Source organism: Hemitrygon akajei, chromosome 11 (assembly GCF_048418815.1).
Source record: "Hemitrygon akajei chromosome 11, sHemAka1.3, whole genome shotgun sequence".
In the NCBI taxonomy this organism is placed as follows: Eukaryota; Metazoa; Chordata; class Chondrichthyes; order Myliobatiformes; family Dasyatidae; genus Hemitrygon; species Hemitrygon akajei.
The window spans coordinates 138,661,764-138,672,839 of NC_133134.1; the positions used below are offsets into that span (position 1 = coordinate 138,661,764).

General features: G+C 43.2%; 1 protein-coding gene across 3 annotated transcripts in view; it reads right to left on the reverse strand.

Annotated features, from left to right (window-relative positions):
* Positions 1-10,481, reverse strand: part of ptgis (prostaglandin I2 (prostacyclin) synthase) — a 173,578-nt gene extending 163,097 nt beyond the window's left edge. For 2 of the 3 annotated variants that reach the window (XM_073061778.1, XM_073061779.1), the window contains exon 1: positions 10,364-10,471. The gene's annotated coding sequence lies outside the window, so the exon portion shown is untranslated. Of the gene's footprint in view, positions 1-10,363 lie in introns of all 3 variants that reach the window. The other variant, XM_073061777.1, reaches the window with a different exon arrangement.
* Positions 10,482-11,076: the final 595 nt, after the last annotated feature.

Consider the following 11,076-nt stretch of genomic DNA (forward strand, 5'->3'; position numbering starts at 1 on the left):
GATGAAAGGCACAACTGAAGAGAAGAAGAATAGCAGTGTGAAAAGTTTCAAACACAAAACCAAACAAATGCATAAAGTGACTCAATGTGAAACTGAATCAGACAACACAGAGTATGACAAAGGTGAGCTGTCATTCTTATGAATCACAGTAGATGTATCCGGTGTAGAACTGAAAATGAAGATGGATACAGGGTTAGCTTTGACTATGATTTCAGATGCTGATTATTTTCTAAGCCAATGAATTCAACCACATCAGAAAAGTCTGTTTCCACTGAGGATCGTTTTCACTAGATATGACCTATTCGAACAAATTGCGGGTGACAATGGACCACAATACATGTCAGAGGTGCTCAAACTACTCATGAAGAAAAATGGCATCAAACATTTCAAGTCAGCTCCTCACCATCCAGCAATGAAGGGGTTAGCTGAAAGGTTTATCCAAACCTTCAAGGAGTACATTAAAGCAAAGAAGAAGGAGGATATTTCTCAACAGTATGAGGTTGACAATTTTATGTGTATCGGAACTCTGCTCATGTGACGGCAAATCAAACACCTGAAATCCTGTTCCTGAGCAGGAATCTGAGATCTTGCATAGACCTCCTGCATCCAGATCTATGGAGGGATGAGCAGAATAAACTGATTAACCAGTTGCCAAATGAATCAATTAGAAACTTCAAGATAGGACTGGAAGTCCTAGCACATGATTACTGAGAAGAGAAGCGGGCACCCAGTAGGATAGATGTAAGAACTGGACCATTGATGTACACAGTGGATGTTGAAGATCAGACCTGGAAATGTCATTGGACCAGATACTGGATGCTCAGCCGAAGAATATACCTGTGTTGACTGCATCCAACAAGATTTTTACGTTACAGCCACTGGACTTACCTCTCAGTGATGATCATGTCACTAACAGCAATGTGACACCTGCGACAGAAAAAAATTGTCTTTAACGAGACACCTGCCAAACCTAATGCCACTCCACAGGTCCAAAGGTGCTATCCTGAAGGAAACAGAGCATCACCCAAAAGACTGAATCTTTAGTATAGTGATGTTAGTTATGGACTGTAATTGTGAAAGCATGTTTACTTGAATATGGTCTGTTACAGGAAAGTTACATATAGTTTTATGTTACATTAATCTAAAGGGGGAGGAAGAGTAATGTATGGATTATTTCCATAAGACAATAAGACATAGATGCAGAATTAGGCCATCTGGCCCATCGAGTCTGCTCTGCCATTCAAACAAGGCTGATTCTTTTTTAAAAATTTCCTCCTCAACCCCAGTTCCCATTCTTTTTCCCATAACCTTTGATCCCAAGTCCAATCAAGAACCTATCAAACTCTGCCTTAAAATATACCCAAGGACCTGGTCTCTACAGCTGCATGTGGCAACAAATTCCACAAATTCACCACCCTTTGACTAAAGAAATTTCTCTGCATCTCTGTTTTAAAAAGGGCACCCCTCTATCCTGAGTCTGTGCCCTCTTGTCTTAGACTTTCCCGTCATGGGAAACAGCCTTTCCACATCTACTCTGTCTAACCCTTTCAACATTCGAAAGGTTTCAATGAGATCCCCCCTCATCTTTCTGAATTCCAGCGAGTACAGACCCAGAGCAATCAAACGTTCCTCATACGATAATCCCTTCATTCCTAGAATCATCTTTGTGAACCTCCTCTGGACCCTCTCCATTGCCAGCACATCTTTACTTAGATGAGGAGTCCAAAACTATTCACAATACTCAAGGTGAGGCCTCAGCAGTACCTCATAAAGCCTCAGCATCACATCCTTGCTCTTGTATTCTAGACCTCGTGAAATGAATGCTTTCATGGCATTTGCCTTCCTCACCACTGACTCAACCTGCAAGTTAACCTTCAGGATGTTCTGCACAAGGATTCCCAGGTCTCTCTGCATCTCAGATTCCTGGAATTCCTCCCTGTTTAGGAAATAGTCCACACATTTATTTCTACTATGAAAATGCATGACCACTCATTTTCCAACGTTGTATTTCATTTACCACTTTCTTGTCCATTTTCCTAATCTGTCTAAGTCTTCTGCATCCTACCTGTTTCCTCAGCACTACCTGCCCCTCCACCAATCTTTGTATCATCTGCAAAGTTGGCAAGAAATCCATCTATAAAATCATCTAAATCATTTATATACAGCATAAGAAGAAGCTGTCCCAATACCAACCCGTGCAGAACACCTCTATGCACTGGCAGCCAACCAGAAAATGATCCTTATATTCCCACTTGCTGCCTCCTACCAGTCAGCCAATGCTCTAACCATGTTGGTAGCGTTCCTGTAATACCATGGTCTCTTGACTTGGTAAGCAGCCTCATGTGTGGCACCTTGTCAAAGGCCTTCTGAAAGTCCAAGTATACGACATCCACTACAACAACACACACAAAATGCTGGTGGAACACAGCAGGCCAGGCAGCATCTATAGGGAGAAGCACTGTCGACGTTTCGGGCCAAGACCCTTCGTCAGGACTACATCCCCTTTATCTATCCTACTTGTAATCTCCTCAATGAATTCCAACAGGTTCATCAGGCAGGATTTTCCTTGAAGGAAACCAAGCTGACTTTGTTCTATCTTGTCCTGTGTCAGCAAGAACTCCATCACTTCATCCTTAACAATTGACTCCAACATCTTCCTAACCAATTGAAGTCAGGCTATACTGTAATTTCCTTTCTCCTGCCTTCCTCCTTAAAGAGTGGAGTGACATTTGCAAATTTCTAGTCCTCAGGCATTATGCCAAACTCCAATAATGTTTGAAATATCATTTCTAATGCCACCACTATCTCTGAACCTACCTCTTTCAGAATACTAGGGTGCAGTTTCTCTGATTCGGGTGACTTATGTACCTTTAGATCTTTCACCTTTATGAACACCTTCTCCCTTGTAATAGTAACTGCACCCACATCTCTTCCTTCACACATTACAAGATCAGGCATACTGCTAGAGTCTTCCACAATGAAGATTTAGTTCATCAGCCATCCCCTTGTCCCCATTATTATTTCTCCTGGCTCATTTTCTAGTGGTCCTATATCCAGTCTCATCTCTTTTATTTTACAAAACTTCTACTATCCACTTTGATATTATTTGCTTGCTTGCTTTCATATTTAATCTATTCCCTTCTAAGGATTTTTTTAGTTGCTCTCTGTAGGTTTTTTAAAACTTCACAATCCTCTATCTTCTCACAAATTTTTGCTTTGTTGTATGCCCTTTCTTTTGCTTTTACAATAGCTTTGACTTCCCTAGTCAGCCACATTTCTACTGTTTTACCATTTGAGTATTTCTTCATGTTTGGAATACACATGTCCAGCACCTTCCTCATTTTCCCCAGAAACGCACACCATTGCTGCTCTGCTGACATCCCTGCCAGCCTCTCCTTCCAATTTACTTTGGCCAACTCCTCTCTCATGCCACTGTAATTTCCCTACTCCTCTGAAATACTGCTACATCAGACTTTACTTTCTCCCTATCAAATTTCAAGTTGAACCCAATCTTATTGTGATCACTGGTTCCTAAGGGTTCTTTTACTTCAAGTTCCCTAATCCTCTCCAGTTCATTACATAACACCCAATCCAGATTAATTGATCCCCTAGTAGGCTCAACGACAAACTGCTCTGAAAAACCATCTCTCAGGCATTCAACAAACTCTCTCTCTTGAGATCCATTACCAACCTGATTTTCCACCCGCATGTTAAAATCTCCCATCACTACCATAACATTGCCCTTTTGACTCGCCTTTTCTATTTCCTGTTGTAACCTGTGGTCCAACTCCCAGTCACTGTTGGGAGGCCTGTATATAACTGCCATCAACATCCTTTAACCCTTGCAGCCAAAATATAATCCATTTATTCCCACTCTGTTTTCTGCCGATCAGCCAATGCTCCACCCACACTAGTAACTTCCCTATAATTTCATGGGCTCTTATCTTGCTAAGCAGTCTTATGTATGGTACCTTATCAAAGGCCTTCTGAAAGTCCAAGTACACCACATCTACGGCATCTTCTTTGTCTACCCTGCTTGTAATTTCCTCAAAAAATTGTAGCAGTTTAGTCTGGCTTTGACCTATCTTGTCATGTGCCTCCAGGTACTCTGTAATCTCATCCCTAACAATCGATTCCAACAACTTCCCAACCACTGATGTCAGGCTAACAGGTCTATAGTTTCCTTTCTGCTGCCTCCCACCCTTCTTAAATAGCGGAGTAACATTTGCAATTTTCCAGTCATCCAGTACAATGCCAGAATCTATCGATTCTTGAAAGATCATTGTTAATGCCTCCACAATCTCTCCAGCTACTTCTTTCAGAACCTAAGGGTGCATTCCATCAGGTCCAGGAGATTTATCCACCCTCAGACCATTAAGTTTCCTGAGCACCTTCTGAGTCGTAATTTTCACTGCACAAACTTCACTTCTCTGACAGATGTCTTCCACTGTGAAGACTGATGCAAACTACGCATTCAGTTCCTCTGCCATCTCTGCATCTTTCATTACAATATCTCCGGAATCATTTTCTATTGGTCCTATATCTACCCTTAACTCTCTTTTAACCTTTATATACTTAGAAAAGCTTTTAGTATCTTCTTCAATATTAGTCACCAGCTTCCTTTCATAATTCATCTTTTCCTTCCTAATGACCTTCTTAGTTTCTTTCTGCAAGTTTTTATAAACTTCCCAATCCTTTATCTTCCCACTAACTTTGGTTTCCTTGTATGCCCTCTCTTATGCTTTTACTTTGGCTCTGGCTTCACTTGTCAGCCATGGTAGTGTCCTTCTTTCATTTGAAAATTTCTTTTTATTTGGAATATATCTGTCTTGCACTTCCCTCATTTTTTGCAGAAACTCAAGCTATTACTGCTCTGCTGTCCTTCCTGCTAGTGTCTGTTTTCAGACAACTTCAGCCAGTTCCCCTCTTGTGCCATTATAATTTCCTTTACTCCACTGATACACCAGCACATTGGAATTTAGTTTCTCCTTCTCAAATTTCAAAGTGAAATCGATCATATTGTGATCACTGTTCCCGAAGGGTTCCTTAACCTTATGCTCTCTTATCACCTCTGGATCATTGAACAACACCTAATCTAGCACAGCTGACCCCCTAGTGGGCTCAACAACAAGCTGTTCTAAAAAGCAAACCCTTAGACATTCTACAAATTCTCTCTCTTGAAGTCCAGTACTGGCCTGGTTTTCCCAATCCACTTTCATGTTAAAATCCCCCAACGATTACAATGACATTGCCCTTAAGGAGCAATAAGTCCACTCCAGCCTTAACATTTTACATCCCCAGTTGCTCCTACGAAGACTATTGAAAGATGGAAGTTACTGCAGACTTCCAGTATCAGCTATTGTTCTGGTTGAGTGCCGTCTTGTTGTCAATGACTCATGGTGAACACTATGGATAGCATAGTGCCCATAGTGTTTACCATGGCGAAATACAGAAGCTGATTGCTCAGCCTTCCTTCCACCAGATACTGCTGCTGCCCAGGTTAGGACCCGGCTGGGTTTGAACTCAGAACCATCAGCCTCAAAGTCCAGTGCTGATGCCCAATGTCACCTACTCAGTCTTTTACTAGTGGAGGTATCCTATTGAAACCCTTTTGTGTTTTAGTTAAGTTAAAAATACCTTGGTGCTGTCTCCAGTTATGGAATTCTTTATTCTGCTTTTATTCAACTCCAGATCCAGTGTTATTGTATTTTAAAGCATTTGTTTATTTTCTACCTCTGCAAAAATACTTTAATAGGAAATGACACCAGTCTTACATATTCCTAACAACAGATACAAAAACTGGAGGAACTCGACAGGCCTGTATCTATGACAGCATCTTTGAAAAGAGTAAACCCTATCCAGAGGAAGTGTGTCAGCCCAAAATGTAGACCGTTTGCTCTTTTCCAGTGATGCCTGGCCTGCTGAGTTCCTTCAACATTTTGTTTGTGTTGCTTGAATTTCCAGCATCTGCAGATTTTGTCATGTTTGTGCCGCATTTCCTAGCCTATTTGAAGTAAATTGTAACATCTTAAATTCTAACACTCGCAGGTGTGTGGGAAGCGGAAGCGCAGCAAGCAGGCAGGGGTTCGTGCTAGGCTGAAAACAAACCCTAGCCGGCCGGCTCTCCCATCCATTCTGCTCTCCAATGCCCGCTCCTTGGACAATAAATTGGACTAAATCTGACTCCAGCGGACGACTCGCGTGAGTTTAGAGTCTGTTGCATTTTTGTTTTTACGGAAACGTGGCTCAGCGACAGAGTTCTGGACGCCGCCGTTCAGCTGGACGGGCTCGCTTTGTTTCGGGCCGACAGAGATGTAGCTCTGTGCGGTAAGGCTCACGGTGGTGGCTTGTGTGTATACATCAACACAGGATGGTGCAAGAACTCCGTGCTAGTCTCTAGTTACTGCTCATCGCTAGTGGAGTTTGTGACTGTTAGATGCAGACCATTTTATTACCATGGGAATTCACCACTGTCTTCATAGTCAGAGTGCACATTCCCCAAGCGCTAATGCTAAGGAGGCGCTCTGTGAAATGTATGGGGCTATTAGCGAACTGCAGAACATATACCCTGATGGATTGTTTATTGTCGCCGGAGATTTCAACTATGTGAATCTCAAGTCAGTGCTCCCCAAGTTCCATCAACATGTGGACTTTGCAACAAGAGCGGCGAACGCGTTGAACCTTGTTTACACAAACATCCCTGACATGTACCGGGCAGAGCCCCGCCCCCACCTCAGTTACTCAGACCACATCTCTGTTATGCTAATCCCAGCATACAGACCGCTGGTCAGGCGCTCCAGACCAGTTCAGAAGCAAGTGACATGCGGTACATGTGGAAATGCATTCAGGACATCAACTACAGGACAACATCACCTGCCTGTGCTGGTGATGCCTCCCTCCCTGATGAATAACTTCTATGCTCATTTTGAGGTGGAAAATTATGTGCTGACGAGGAAGACCGCCCCCCCCCCCCCCCCCCATGACCAGGTGCTGTGTCTTACTGTGGCCGATGTGAGGAAAACTCTATGCAGGGTCAACCCACGGAAGGCTGCTGGACCATACAATATTCCTGGCAGACTGCTCAGAGGATGTGCAGACCAGCTAGCAGATGTTCTCACTGTCATCTTCAACATCTCCCTGAGTAGCAACATCGTTCCAAAGTGCTTCAAGTCCACCACCATTGTCCCCATGCTGAAGAAGTCTTCAGTGTCCTGCCTAAATGACTACCGTCCCGTTGCACTCACATCCATCATCATGAAGCATTTTGAGAGGCTCGTCATGAGGCGCATCAAGACACTGCTGCCCCCCTCACTGGACCCCCTGCAGTCTGTGTATCGTCCCAACCGCTTAACAGATGACACCATCGCCACCACCCTCCACCTGGCCCTAACCCACCTGGACAAAAAAGACACGTACGTTCAAATGCTGTTCATAGACTTCAGTTCAGCATTCAACACAATCATTCCTCAGAAACTGATTGGAAAGCTGAGCCTACTGGGCCTGAACACCTCCCTCTGCAACTGGATCCTAGACTTTCCTGACTGGGAGACCTCAGTCAGTCCAAATTGGAGGCAGCATCTCCAGCACGATCACACTGAGCACAGGGGCTCCCCAGGGCTGTGTGCTCAGTCCACTGCTGTTCACTCTGCTGACCCATGACTGTGCTACAACACACAGCTCGAACCATATCATCAAATTCGCCAATGACACCACCGTGGTGGGTCTCATCTGCAAGAAGGACAAGTCAGCTTACAGAGAGGAGATGCAGTGGAGATCATTAAGAGCATCAAATTTCTTGGTGTTCTCCTAGTGGAGAATCTCACCTGGTCCCTCAACACCAGCTCCATAGCCAAGAAAGCCCAGCAGCGTCTCTACTTTCTGTAAAGGCTGAGAAAAGTCCATCTCCCACTAACCATCTTCACAACATTCTACAGAGAGTACCCTGAGCAGCTGCATTATTGCCTGGTTTGGAAATTGCACCATCTCGGACCGTAAGACCCTGCAGCGGATAGTGAGGTCAGCTGAGCAGATCATCGGGGTCTCTCTTCCCGAGATTACAGACATCTACACCACACGCTGTATTCGTAAATCTAACAGCATTGTGAAGGACTCCACGCACCCCTCATACAAACTCTTCTCCCTCCTGCCATCTGGCAAAAGGTACCGAAGCACTCAGGCTCTCACAACCAGACTGTGTAACAGTTTCTTCCCCCAAGCCATCAGACTCCTCAATACCCAGAGTCTGCACACACACACACACACACACACACACACACACACACACACACACACACACACACACACACACACACACACACACACACACACACACACACACACACACACACACACACACACACACACACACACACACACACCTGAACTCCATTCCGCTCCCTTTGCGATTTTTGCTCATTTCTTTCTCAATTCCTGCTAACATTGTTTATATTTACATAATTTATTATTATGTTTTAATTTGCTCTTTACTGTGCCTATTGTCTTGTTTATTAATTATTGTACTGTCTTGCACTGTTTTGTGCACTTTATGTAGTCCTGTGTAGGTCTGAGGTCTAGTGTAGTTTTGTGTTGTTTCAGGTAGCACCATGGTCCTGGTCTCATTTTTACTGTGATTGAAATGACAATAAAAGTGACGACTTGATTTAAAAACACTACTTTAAATCTCAGATCTCTCCATTTTTAATGTTCTTATTTATTGTTTCATACACTTAAAATTATTTGTTTGAATTCAGCACTTCAATTGGATTTACTTCTTTTTTAACTACATTGGATATGCTGAACGCCAGAACAAAGTTGGCATTAGATTGCAAACATTGAGGTCGAATGTGCTGAAAGCCAACGCTACCACTGAGAGTTACCAACTCACTGCAATATGTGCATTAGCACTTGTCTGTCTTCTGTGTAATAGAATGACAGAAAGATACAGCACAGAAATGGTGCTTTTGTGCCCACTTTGCCCATGCTAACTGTAATAGCTACCCATGCTAATCCCATTTACCACTGTTTGACCTGTATCTTTCTGTGCCTTTCCTATCCAATCAAATGCAAATGCATGTAACATTGGAATTATATTTGCCTCAATGTTTTCCTCTATGTGAAAAATTTACTCTTCAGATCCCCACCTATTCCCTTCAGTTCTAGACTCCTCTGACCAAGAGGAAAATAAAAGATTCTGACAGCTATCCCATCTATGTCCCTTACTATTGTATAAACCTCCATAAAGTCACCCTTCGGCCTCCTACATTTCAGTGAGAATAAATCCCATCCATCTAATCTTTCCTTAGAACTACGAGGGGTGATTGATAAGTTTGTGACCTATGGTAGAAGGAGTCACTTTTAGAAAACCTAGCACATTTATTTTTCAACATAGTCCCCTCCTACATGTACACACTTAGTCCAGCGGTCATGGAGCATACAGATCCCTTCTTTGACGAAGTGGTCCACAGCAGGAGTGATTACGGCAGTCCACTGCTACATGTACAGCAGTTTGTGGCGTAAGGTAGAAGGAGATGAGTTATTAACTACAAACTTTTTGCATTATCACTCAAGGAGTTGAACTGCACGGGCATGTAACGAGAGCATCCTGGACCTCCAGGTGGTCTACAGCAGGCGTGATTGATAAGTTCATGGCCTAAGGTAGAAGATGAGTTATACAGCTCTTGTAGTATACAGATGGAGGTCCAAGACGCCGACTTCTACAAAGAAGGGATCCGTATGCTCCACGACTGCTGGACTAAGTGTGTAAATGTAGGAAAAATAAATGTGCTAGGTTTTCTAAAATTGCCTCCTTCTACCTTAGGCCACAAACTTATCAATCACCCCTTGTACTTCCTTGTTGCATTCAATGCAAATTAAAGCAAAACTCTTCTGCACTTTCTCTAATGTTACCATATCCCTCCTGTGGTGTGGTGACCAGAACGGTATACAATATTCCGTGCACCACGTCGTGGAAGTCAGCATTATACTGGAAATCAGATGCTTGTCCTCTGGCACCTGGACCCATTTTGTGGGTTTGATTATACTAGACCCAGTCACGTCACAACCCACTTCACAGCAAACCAATGCCACGTTTACCTTTTGCAGCTGATGGCCACTTGCGGCACTTTTGCATAGCTATGACTGTGTCAGTCAGTGCAAAATGAAGCCAAACTCTGATAGCTTTCTGACAGTTTGTATTGTTAAAATACTTCCCCTAAATCCATGAGATTCGACAGCGACATCTATAGACTAACGTTATTAAGATTTAAAAATCATCAGTAAAAAATAAAACATAGTATGCATATAACATTGGAAAAATCATTTAAATACTAAAATTGAATTAAAATCAAGTAAAATAATAACATACAAGAGAAAATCTGCAGATGCTGGAAATCCGAGCAATGCACACAAAATGCTGGAGGAACTCACAGGTCAGGCATCATCTATGGAAAAGAGTACAGCTGATGCTTCGGGCTGAAGCAGCCCAAAGGACTGCAGGACTGGAGAAAAAAAAGCTGAGGGGTAGAGTTAAAAGGTGGGGGGAGGGGTGAGAGAGAAACACAAGGTGATAGGTGAAATCTGAAGGGGGAGGGATGAAGTAAAGAGCTGGGAAGTTGATTGCTGAAAAAGACAGAGGCCCTGAAAAGGGGGCAGAGCACCAGAGGGGGTGATGTGCAGGCAAGGAGATAAACTTAGAAAGGGGAAAAGGAACAGGAAATGGTGAAGGGAGGGGGTGGAGCACATTACCAGAATTTCGAGAAATTGATATTCATGCCGTCAGGTTGGAGGCTAACCAAATGGAATATAAAGTATTGTTCCTCCAACCTAAGTGTGGCCTCATCACAACAGTGGAGGAGGCCATAGATAGACATATCGGAATAGGAATGGGAAGTGGAATTAAAATGGGTGGCCACTGGGAGATCCCGCTTTTTCTGGCGGAAATAATAACATAATATTCACATACACAGACACTTTAATGAAGGCTGACACCCTCTTTCAAACGTCAGAGGGCCAAGCTTAGGGACCAGATACAAAATACATCCTATCCTCAATGTAGTCTTTATGAAGTATCCCTGGATT